Raw genomic sequence first — 12230 nt, forward strand, 5'->3', positions numbered from 1 at the left:
AACCTTTTCAGGAACTGCCAAATTGTTTTCCAAAGTGGTTGTGCCATTTTCTTTGCTATTTGATATATTTTGGTTCCTTCTGTGTCTGCTTTCTGGTTTTTGGGGGCTCAGCTGGGAAAGTAATTGGGATACTTCAAAAGATATTTTATACATAGTGGACAATTTTTAGCCATTATAGGTAGACACAAACACACAGTGGCTGATATGAGCTTGGGAGCCACAGAATGTGGTGCTATAGGGCACACAGAAAGGATATCCATGCTAGTTAGCAACGATACCTGGAGTTCAGGGACCAATTTAGGAAGATCTGGGTGGGTTTGGATATGATATAGCAATAAACGACACATAGATACACGCACTTAGACCTTTATCTCAGATGCTTACACTATAACCAGGACAATTCAACATGTACATAAATAATGACAGGACACATTTTGGAGATTCCTTTGCTTTTTTTTTTTTTTTTTTAAGAATATATAAGATTACTTCCAGCTGGCCATATCAGAGAAGATGGTTTTGGAACAGAAACCATCTTCACTGGCTCTTGAAGGATAAAAATGTTTTAAACAAGCAGAAATGAGGAGTTGCATCTTAGGCAGAGGCAACTGTATAAAGAAAGGCACAGAGTGAAACATACAAATGAGGAGTTGGAAAAAGACACAAAAGAAATGAAACAATTAATATTGAATATGAACAGTGATTTAGAAGGTGGAATACAAGATGACTCTATGTTTTTGGCATGGAAGATGGGATAGACCATTGTGCCATTAACAGAAAGGATGGTCAAGTCTGAAGGGAGAACTAGTAGGAGCGGGAAGGAAATGAGTTCAATTTAAGACATAGATTGGGTTTAAGCTATCAGGGGAACATATGTAGGTAGGGTCCATTAAGCAAATAAAAATATAGAATCAGAGCTTCAGAAATATATTTCTTAATAGAGGTCATTGCTGAAGCCTTCAGTGGGAACACAGGGAGAAGAAAAGTGGCCTGTTATAACTTACCCTCAAACAGGAAACTCAGTCCACTGAAGAACAAAGAAGACCAGGACAAGGCCATGCAAGGGCTTGGGAAACTGACCAAATTTTAGGGCTCAACCTTGAGGAAGGGAGCTGGCTGTTCAACTACAATGTTCTGAAGGACAGTGCAAACACAGGCTTACTCAGGGCAGAGCTGATAACTAGGAAGTTTAATCTAGAAAGTCAGGCACAGCAGCAGGAATTTCCAATCACAGGCTAGCCATATCAGGACAGATCACCTGCCACTGGATCAGGAGATGAAGGACAGAACCCAGCCTCTCCAGAACTAGCAGGACCTGGGCAAAATAGACAAGTTCCACCCAAAGGGATGGGATTCCAGAAAGACTCTAGTTCACACAAATTGGGCAGATCTGATAGGCTTTGCGGGAGGGATACAGGATGGTCTGAATACAAGTAACCAGAAGTAACTCTACCTCCCCTCTGTCAACACCTGGCTTACAGGAGCAAGACTGGTTTGGGTCCCCATATGCTACTTACTGTAGATGAAGCTTCTATTGTTCCTTCTGCCCTGTTCAGGAAAGGCTCACAAACTGAAGCTAAGCTTCCAGATGCTCCATCACACCAGAATCAGCATTGAGGAAGGAAAGGATAGGGCCTTGCAGTACATTCACATTTGGCAGGGCAAAGAAGGCAGAGAGAAAAAGAAGATATGGTGGTGAATACATTCATACACTCTGTATATCAGCAGAGAGTAATGATGAAGCAGGAGAGAAGGAGATCAGAGAAAATGAAGAAGTGGACTCAAAAAAAATGGGTGAGTCACCAGGGAATCCCTTTGTGTCACTGGTTTTCACCTAAAATTTTACTTTACCATATCCAACAGTGATGCTCTATTACAAATAATGCTTTGCTTGTCATCCCACCTTCAAAAGCCCCTTTGGTTTTCAGCAACCAATATGTAAGAATCACAACTCCTACATAAGTACCTTTTGGTAAACACATTCAATCTTGACCTGGAAGCTACAGTAAAAACAAAGAAAAGATCAATTATATAAAGTTGGAAATACAGACCTCCAAAGGCCCTAATTGTTAGAGTAGCCGGCAAATATCAGAAACTTTCCAGAATGCCAAATCACAGCATAAATAATAAAATGTAAAACTCAGTGGTTATAAAAATAGACTGTGAGCTAAAACTTAAACAATTAAACCATATTATAGAAAGGCATCTTTTGAAAATTTAAAATACTACAATTTTAACACATATAAAAATTCACAAAAATGAAGTTTTTTTTTACCTCATATTTTATTGAGGCAAGAAGTAAAACAAAACAATGATCTTAACACCATGATCAAAAATAGAAACTTTCAATCAACACTGCACTTTTCACAAAATTATAAGAGGCTGAAAACTGCAAACAGCACATGTCAAGTCTCTGCACACTTCACTAGAGATATATTTATTCAAAACTAAATGTCTCCCAACGATCTTACTCTAGAAAGAGCATGAGTCATATACGCTGAGAAACTCTTCTTACAGTTTTAACCTTTTGGGGAAAAAAAGGCATAGCTTCCAGCCCATACACTAGTAAAGAGCCTGTGAAAAACAATTTCACAGTTTAAAAAGCAAGACTCTCTTTGGCACTGATATCCAACATTTCAGAGAGAGAAGCAAAGAGCTCATCCCAGCTGATGACTGCCTCATAACTTGGGAAGAAATTGCATAATGACTAATTCTGGAGCTTGTGCAGCTACTGGGACAAACACTGCAAATCTTGTAAAGGACAAAAAATCCCAGTGGGTGATAAATCAGCATGGTTGCTCAGGCCCTCCAAGTAGTATCATGGAAAAGTGCAGCGGCCCCTCCTATCACACTGAGGCATCAGCTAAGAAATGACTTGAGGGAAGAATGCCTCCTATGGAATCATCAACAAGTCAAAGAGATCACTTCGTTTTTATACACTTCTGGTTCAGGGGTCTGATTTGGTGCTCTAGAGAGGAACACACAACCCATGCTAGCAAAAAGAAGTAGAAAGAATTCTTTTCTCCTTCTAGAATGGTACCCCAGCACAATCGGGATTGCTAGAGGGCACATAGGCAACAGAGCATTCTTAAAGTTACTCCTTTTCTGAATACTAAAGAACTTTTCTCAGGCTTTTTGAATGAGCTGAAAACCAGTTTCGAAAGATAAGATATTAAACCATTTCTATAGGGAATGAGAACACTGGAGATTATTTACTTTGCTGTAATTACTCTGGCACATAGGGAGATTAGCTTTCAAATGCTACTAGGTTTGCATACAGAGATTTCAATAATGAAGAAAAATTAGTTCATGTTTTGAATATTTAGGGCCTGAAGTATATATTACTGCTAAAGAGTGAAAACTGGTTAATACTTGTGCAGAGAAGGATAGTTATCAAAACCATTAATTGTTTTCAAGTCTGCACTTCTTTCCCCACAAACAATCACTTATTTGGCTTATTTTCTCTTTTTAAAACAATACATAATAGTTGTACATATTTTTGGGGAACATGTGATATTTTGAAACATATGTACAATGTGTATGCATGTATAACACACATCAGGATAACTGAGATATCCATCACCCCAAACATTTATCTTTGCTTTATGTTGGCAATGTTCCAATTCTATTTTGAACTATATATTAATTGTTCATTATAGTCACCCTACTGTACTACCAAACCCTTGATATTATTCCTTCTATCCAAATGTATTTTTGTACCTGTTAACAATCGATTGTTTTTAAAAAGCATCTTGATTTTTATTAGAGCCACTACTAAGTGAAAACTCACTTGGACATTCATAAACAAGTTTGAGTTTCATAACTCTTGGGTTTTTAAACAAAGAAGACAGCCAATAATTCCATCTAGTAAGGGGGAAAATAAAACTTCTTTTGAGTTAAATGAACAAACTTCAAGAAGAGATAAATGGAATTTCAGAAATTCATTATTTAGTGGGATATTTTCTTGGGTTTTTGAGATTGTTTACATCATGACTTTAAGCTGGGACCAAATTTATTTCTGAAAAGAGTCTGGTAGCATGTCTCCCTTTATACATTATAGTTCATCCCCCTGCTTGCTATCTGTTAGGTGAGAAGTGCTTGACAATGTTTGCACAGTTATTTTTGACTTTTTATTCTGAAACAATTATCAATTTATAGGAAGTTGCAAATGTTCCGTGTTCTTTTAGCCAGCTTCCCCAGATGGTAACATCTCAACATAATTATCAAATCCAGGAAACTTGGTTTGGATCATAATCCTGAAAGATACAATCCCAAATGTTGAAATCCCAAAGGATCAAAATCCCTAAATATCAAACGCCCTTTAAATCAAAATCTTAAAGTCCAAAATTCTGAAAATTACAGTCACATGATAGTTGCATCATGTTAGATGAAACTATTACCTTCTTACTGTCTTTATTTGGAAATTGAATATGATTTAAGGAGAGCTGTGTCTTGAAAGAAAAACCTCAGCTATTCATGATGATACAAAACTTTAAGATATAATGATTGTGAAAGTCACCCAACTCTTATAAACTATCTCCAGGCAACTGTCCACAATCTATTCTTGCAATATACTTTTTCATACATGGAATTTTAAAAGATTTTTTCTTATTATTTTAGTTTTTCACTATTTAAAATTATCAGCATTATTTTCTACAATTCACTTGCTACGTATTTCATCTTCACATCATTTCAATACTGGAGGTACAAAATCTGTAGAGACCTTTAGAGAGTTCCAATTAGTTTTACGCATTTTTTTGCAAAAGAGACTCCACAAAAGTACATTATCACAATGTTAATTTTTGTTTGTAAGCATTTGTGCATGTACGTAAAAACACTGAAATTTCCTCAATAAAGAGATGTACTTTTTGTACACGTGCATTTGTAAAAAATAACATTTCTCAAGATCTCAGCAATTTGAGTGACTGTATATGTTGTGGTGACCCATCTTGATTTTTTAACTAATCTCCTCAAAAGACTTAGGTTGTTCATCACAGTATTTCAGATGACCACAGGTACAAAGCTGGGTGCACACGGTTACAAACCATAATGATATGCACTCATTATTTCCCTTTTTACCTATTTCTTTATGAATACGGTTTATCTGCTCATAACTGTTATACCCATGCAATTATTGTGTATATACCTTAGTGCTTACACAAATATCTATGTTAGTATTGTGTATTTTATTGTGTAAGGTAACCTATGAAGTGTTCTGTCATGTTTTTATATGTTTCATAAATAAATCCCCTTTTAAAATGCAAATACATATCTTTTAAAGAATTTTTAAATTATTTTTTCCAGAACTATATTTTTGGGATTTTTATCTTTCAGGATTGTGATTTTGGGGATTTTAGACCGAAAGAATTTTATTTTTTGGGATTATGGCATTTGGAATTGTGTCTTTTGGAATTATAATAATCTTCCCAAGAAAATACAATAGTGATACCCTTATACAGACTACAGATCTTATTCAGATTTTGCCAGCTTTTGCATGCACTCATTTGTACATGTGTATGTATGTATGTATATATATAGTTCTACATAGGTTTAGTCCCTGTATAGATTCTGATAACGATCACTGTAATCAGGAAACAGCATTCTTCTATCCCCACCAGGGAACACCCTTATGCTACTCCCTCCAACCTATCCCTATCCCCTGGCCACCACTAATGTGTTCTCCATCTCTATAATTCTGTCCTTTCAAGAATGTTATATAAATGGAATTATACACTATGAAATTTTTTGAAACTGGCTTTTTTCACTCAGAATAACGCCCTTTAGACCCAGCCAAGTTGCTGCATGTATCAATAGTTCATTTGTACCCTTTTTAGTGCTCTGAAATATTACTCTCATTTTGATCATCATACAAATTGACTGAATGCAGAAATATCTTGTTGAGGTTTAAATAGATAGATAAATAGCACTTCTCACAAGTTCCAAAACAAATTAAAAGGCAAATGAAGCAGGCAGATAGGGGATAAAAGATATCAATGCTTTACTGTTCAGTCTGATTGAAGAATATAGCTTTATATCTGATGCCAGAGGGGTTGGCTAATACTCTACTGCAGGATTAAACTTATCCATTGGCATAGATGGAAAACTACTGGCAGGCAGATCTGGAAGAACGGGGCATGCTGAATTCCTACTCTGTAACTCACCTTTCAGGTAATGCTATGGTCAAAATGTGTCCCCCCAAAACTCATATGTAGAAACTTGGTATTAATAGATGGGGCCTCTAGGAAGTGATTAAGTTATAAGGACAGAGCTCTCATAAATGGGATTAGAGTTCTTATAAAAGAAGTCTGGGCTGGGTGCAGTGGTTCATGCCTGTAATCCCAACACCTTGGGAGGCCAAGGTGGGTGGATCACTTGAGGTCAGGAGTTCAAGGCCAGCCTGGCCAACATGGTGAAACCCCATCTCTACTAAAAATACAAAAAAATTAGCTGAGCATGGTGGCGGGTGCCTGTAATCCCAGCTACTTGGGAGGCTGAGGCAGGAGAATGGCTTGAACCCGGGAGGTGGAGGCTGCAGTGAGCTGAGTTTGCACCATTGCACTCCAGCCTGGGCAACAAGAGTGAGACTCTGTCTCAAAAAAAAAAAAAAAAAAAAAAAAATGTTTGAGGAAGCCCTTTTGCCCCTTCTGTCATGAGAGGACACACAGAAGACACCATCTATGAAAAACAGGCCTTTACCAGACAGCAGATCTGCTGGCATCTTGTTCTTGGACTTCCTAGGCTCCAAAACAGAAAACAATAAACTTCTACTGTTTATAAACTACCTATTCTATGGTATTTTGTTATAGTACCAGGCACAGACTAAGATAGGTAACCTCAAATTCAGGAGAGGAATGACTTTGGAGGCATAGAAAAATGGGTAGTGTTCTTTCCATATTTTTCCTTCCTCAGGTGCAGTGTGTACATTCTGTCCTCTGTAGAAACATAAGGAGTATGGAATAGACATTGTAGCCAACAATCCAGATTTTCTCCCCCTTTATCCCTTTCACTGTCTTTTAGTTTTTCCATTTATGGGTAACCAGAAATGTTGCTATTCCCCTGAGTGAAGACTGCTTTTCGGGGCCATAAATCCAGGCAGCTTTAGATAGTATTCTTAGATACCTCTCTGAAGCGTCTCTGGGAATGTTACACGCTTATCTATCTTTCTACTTCAGAAGTCCTATTCATAGTCCTATTCCTTAGTTCTACAGAATATCTCAATAACATTTCTTGAGAGTAGATTTTATTCAGCAGATGACAAATTTAAAGCAAAATATATAATAAACAGGCAATATGCTAGGAGTTAAGAGAATTTACCTTAATTTCCAAATGAAGACTTTACCTGTTTTGTTTCCCCTAATGTTTGCCCAAAAAGGAATAACTGACTACTAAAAATACCCTATGCTTACCAGTTCTATAGTAACCTTCCTTTAGAAGCTGTTTATTAGCTTTTCCTATTTTAAAAAAGGACATATATGTACATTATATATATATATTCTTAAAAAACCAGCTTTTTGCAATTTATAGCAAAATGGTAAACTAGAACAGATTATTGTATCCCTTCCTCATGCTCAAACCTGAAAAAAAATGACCTTAGTAGCAAAGAACTAAAAATAACAGGGATGGTGAAAGACACCAAGAATAGGTATGCCATTGTATTCTTCTTGATAGAATTATGGATAACAAATTAAGATACTGATAGAGAAAAATAAAAAAGAAGAGTGCACTTTAATAAGTTAGGGAGAATCACATAATGTTGAACTAGTGTCTTTTAAACAAAAGAAAATGTGATGTATACAAAGGAAATCAGAAAAGAAGAAAAAGTAAAACAAAAAGAAAACATAATAACAGAAAATATATATGACTAAGATAACAGGAATAAGTCCTGATGTAACAGTATTTAAAGTCATTATAAATGGTATAAGCCCACCAATCAAGACCCTCAGAGAAGTTCTGACTTCTAATAATGGTGGAGTAACTTATAACAGACTAACACTTCGCTGAAAATAGGTACAAGCTCCACACAAAACATAAAAACAACTTTTTGAAGGCACTGAAGGGAAACCAAATGAAGAAGAAAACTGACCTTTGAAAGAAAAAAAAACACACTGGGTAAGATCTACTTTTATACATCTTTTCCCTTAGGACGGGATAGGTGGAATTCAAGCAGAAATCCAGTCTGGTTAGTATGAAGAGTCAGAGGACAGAGTCTGAGGCTGCCAGAGCACTGCAAAAAGCAACAGGGGGTGGGGCTGGTGATCCAAAACGAAGAAATGCATAGAAATAAGACCTGAATCCCGCATTTAAATCCTTGGCTGATCACTTAAAATTGTACGTACACGCATGCATGGGGCACGACTCCAAAGAGCACAGGATAAAACCAACCAATGGAAGGCAGAAGGAGCCAAATAGAGATTTCAGCAGCTGTTTATTTCAGCTGCTGATAATTATTATCTTGAATTTGCAATTTAAGTCCTGCCAGCTAGTGGGGGCTTGGCAAATAACTTGGGCTTTCTAGTGACATCACAGAAGGGCCATGAGTTAAGAATAAATACTTATTTGAAGAACTATTTTCCTTACAACTAAAGGCAAAACAAAAACAGTTCTACCCTAACAAAGCCTGATATTGACCAGTAACATAATTGGATATTGGATATTATCCAATAATATGAAAGATATAGGTAAAAGACTATAGAGGATATTATAAAACATAACACTAAAATTATTTAATTAACCTAAAAAATTCAGGAAAGGAGGAACAGAGAAACAAAATAGAGGAGACAAATGGAAACCAAATAGCAAAATTGCACACTTAAAAACAAATATCAAAAATTACATTAAATATATGTAACACCCCTGCAGTGAGCCAAGATTGCACCACTGCACTCCAGCCTGAGTGACAGAGTGGGACTCCATCTCAAAAAACAAACAAACAACAACTATATATATATATATTTGTAATATATATATATTTGTAATATATATATTTGTAATATATATATATTTGTAATATATATATTTGTAATATATATATATTTGTAATATATATATATGTAACACTCCAATTACAAGGCAAAGATTTTTAAACTAGATAAGAAAGCAAACAAATGCATGCTCTATTAAAAAAGATGCACTTTAAATGTAAAGATATATGCAAGTTTAAAAAACAGAATGAAAAAAATACATCAAATATTCCACATATAAGAAAGCCTGTATGGCTATATAAATATCAAACAAAGTAGACCTCAAGCCAATGTATATTACCAGAGAAAATGAGGGTAGTTTCATAATGACAAGGGGTTGTTACTATAGAGGTCCATTTCATTAATAAAGCTCAAGAATTTTAACATATATGAAACAAAGACTTAGTAGAAATAAGGGGAAAAAATAGAAACCATTCATATAGTTGGAGATTTTTAACACCCCTCTCTTAGGAAATTATAAAACAACAGACCAAGAGGACAGTATGAATGCAGAAGATTTGAACATTATCAGTGAACTTCAACTTAAAATATATTTTGAATAGTAAACTCAACAAAGCAAAATTCATATAATACACATTCTTATCCAGTACATTGAAAAATATTTCATGAGACAGACTATATATTGGAATAAAAAACAACTCCCAATAAATTTTTTAAAATCAGATAGAATGTTTCCTGTCTACAAAGTATTTAATAAGATACCAATATTAAGAGGTCTAGAAATTACTAGGCCTCTCAGAATATTCCTGCTAAACAATCCATGGGTACAAAGAAATCATAAGTGAAATTAGAAAATATTTAGAACTAAATAATAATAACATATAAAAATGTGTGAGATTTACTAAGGCAATGCTTAGAAAAAAAATCTGTAGCTTTAAAAAGCTTATATTTAAAAAAGTAAGAAAGGTTTAAAGTGAATGATCTATGCTGCCAAGTTAAGAAGCTACAAATAGAATAAATTAATACAAAGTAATTAGAAAGGAGGAAGCAATAAAATAAAGCAGAAAACAATGAAATAGAAAAGAGACAGTAATGAATATCAGCAGGGCCAATTTGGGTTCCTGGAAAAAAAAAGAAAGAAAGAGGCGGAAGGAGCATACCACAACACAATTCACAATTATCACCCTAATAACAAAATGTGATAGCAATATTACAAAAAAGAAAAATCACAAACCAATATCGCTCATAAAGATGTAAAAGCTGTAACAAAATAGTAGCAAATCAAGCCCAGTAATACATAAACAGATAATACAGCTTGACCATATGGTATTTTTCCCAAAAATACAAGATTAGTTCAACATTCAAAACTGTATCTGATTAACAAAAATATTAACAATATATGGGTAAAAATAAAAACTATGATCATGGTAAGAGATACAGAAAGGACATTTTACAAAATTGAGCACATGATCAAGAAAGAAAAAAAAAAAAAACAAGTTCCTAGTAATAGAAGGGAACCTGATAAAACTATCTAAAAAAAACTCACTCTAATATCACAATTAATGTTGAAATATTGAATGCTTTTCCCCTAAAGTCAGGAAAATATCCACTCCTACCACTTCTACTCAACATTGAACTAGCAGTCCTGGATACTGCAGTAAGGCAAGAAAGATATATATATATATAAAAGGCATAAACATTAGAACAGAAGAAGTAAAACTGTTTTTTGCGCCCAGCTTCACTCCTGACCCAGACAACATGGTTGCTTACAGTGAAAATTTTAAGGAATGTACATACACATAAAATTACTGGAATTGAAAAATTCCTTTAGTAAGGCCCAATGACAGAAAGTGAATATATGAAAATCAACTCTATTTCTATATACTGGCAGTGAATAACTGAAAATGAATTTTAAAACAATACTATTTACAATTTCATAATAAAACATTAAATAGAGAAAAAACATAATAACAAATATGCAAGACCTCTATATGGAAAACCAAAAAATATTGAAGAAAAAGAATAAAGACCTAATGTAAATGAATAGATGTTTCATGTTTCAGGGAAGTCTCAACATTAAACCGTGACCTGCCCCAAAGTTGATTTGTAGATTCAATGCCATCCCAATGAAAATCACAGCAGGATTTTTGTAGAAATTGACAGGTGAGTCTAAAACGTGTATGGAAATGTAAAGAACCTATAGTTATTAAAACAAGAATAGGGCGGGGCGCAGTGGCTCACACCTGTAATCCCAGCACTTTGGGAGGCTGATCACGAGGTCAAGAGATCGAGACCATTCTGGCCAACATGGTGAAACCCTGTCTCTACTAAAAGCACAAAAATTAGCTGGGCATGGTGGCGCTCACCTGTGAGTCCCAGCTACTTGGGAGGCTGAGGCAGGAGAATGGCGTGAACCCGGGAGGAGGAGGTTACAGTGAGCCGAGATCGTGCCACTGAACTCCAGCCTGGTGACAGAGCGAGACTCCATCTCAAAAAAAAAAAAAAAAAACAAGAACAAAGTAGAAAGATTTACAGAAATGCTATCAAAAAATGTGGTTCTGATATAACGACAGAAAAAAAGATCAATTAAATGGAATAAGGAATTAAGAAATGTATATGGACATATATTGTTAGACTAGGTAGTTAGGCAGACATGAGCAGAGTAGGAGAGGGGTCCGCCTTATACCAGGAATGTCAGGCCACCATCAGGTGATGGCTATGCAGTTGTTAAACTGTCTCTCTAAAATAATTGGTTGTAGCTGGTGCCAGGAAAGGCAGTTTCCCAGTAGATAGAGAACACCTGAAACTGATGATCAGCGGCCTCCCGATAAGATCTCAGGAGTTGGGTGAGTGGGCTCAAGCATGCACACTAAAAGGCAAACTGGCGCGTTTAACTGGTATGTGACCTTGCTCTAGGAACACTCATCTGGTGAGAGAAGAATGCTTCAAGTGAGCATGCGTACAACTTCAATAAGCACATTGGACATGCAGCACCTCCCAAGTGCGGACCGGCCACTGCGCATGTGGACAGCCCACCCTAAGAGAAGAATCGAGGTAGAAGTAACACAGACCCTGGAATCATGCCAATGTATAAAGCCCCAAGTCAAAGGTCAAACAGTGCACTTGAATCTCTCAAGTCACCTGCTTGGCCCTCTTCCAGTGTACTTTACTTCCTTTTGTTGCTGCTCTAAAACTTTTTAATAAACTTTGACTCCTATTCTAAAACTTGCCTTAGTCTCTTGCATTGCCTTATGCCCCCTCAGTCAAATTCTTTCTTCTGAGGAGGCAAGAATTAAGGTTGCTGCAGACCCA

General features: G+C 35.8%; 1 protein-coding gene across 19 annotated transcripts in view; it reads right to left on the minus strand.

Moving 5' to 3' along the window:
• Positions 1–12230, minus strand: part of ENOX1 (ecto-NOX disulfide-thiol exchanger 1) — a 570778-nt gene that overhangs the window by 485389 nt on the left and 73159 nt on the right. The window contains exon 1 of one of the 19 annotated variants that reach the window (XM_063650806.1): positions 1515–1693. The exons of the other annotated variants lie outside the window; for them this stretch is intronic. The gene's annotated coding sequence lies outside the window, so the exon portion shown is untranslated. Of the gene's footprint in view, positions 1–1514; positions 1694–12230 lie in introns of those variants that run through there. 19 annotated transcript variants of the gene reach the window in all.

Source organism: Pongo pygmaeus, chromosome 14 (genome assembly GCF_028885625.2).
Source record: "Pongo pygmaeus isolate AG05252 chromosome 14, NHGRI_mPonPyg2-v2.0_pri, whole genome shotgun sequence".
Classification (NCBI taxonomy): domain Eukaryota; kingdom Metazoa; phylum Chordata; class Mammalia; order Primates; family Hominidae; genus Pongo; species Pongo pygmaeus.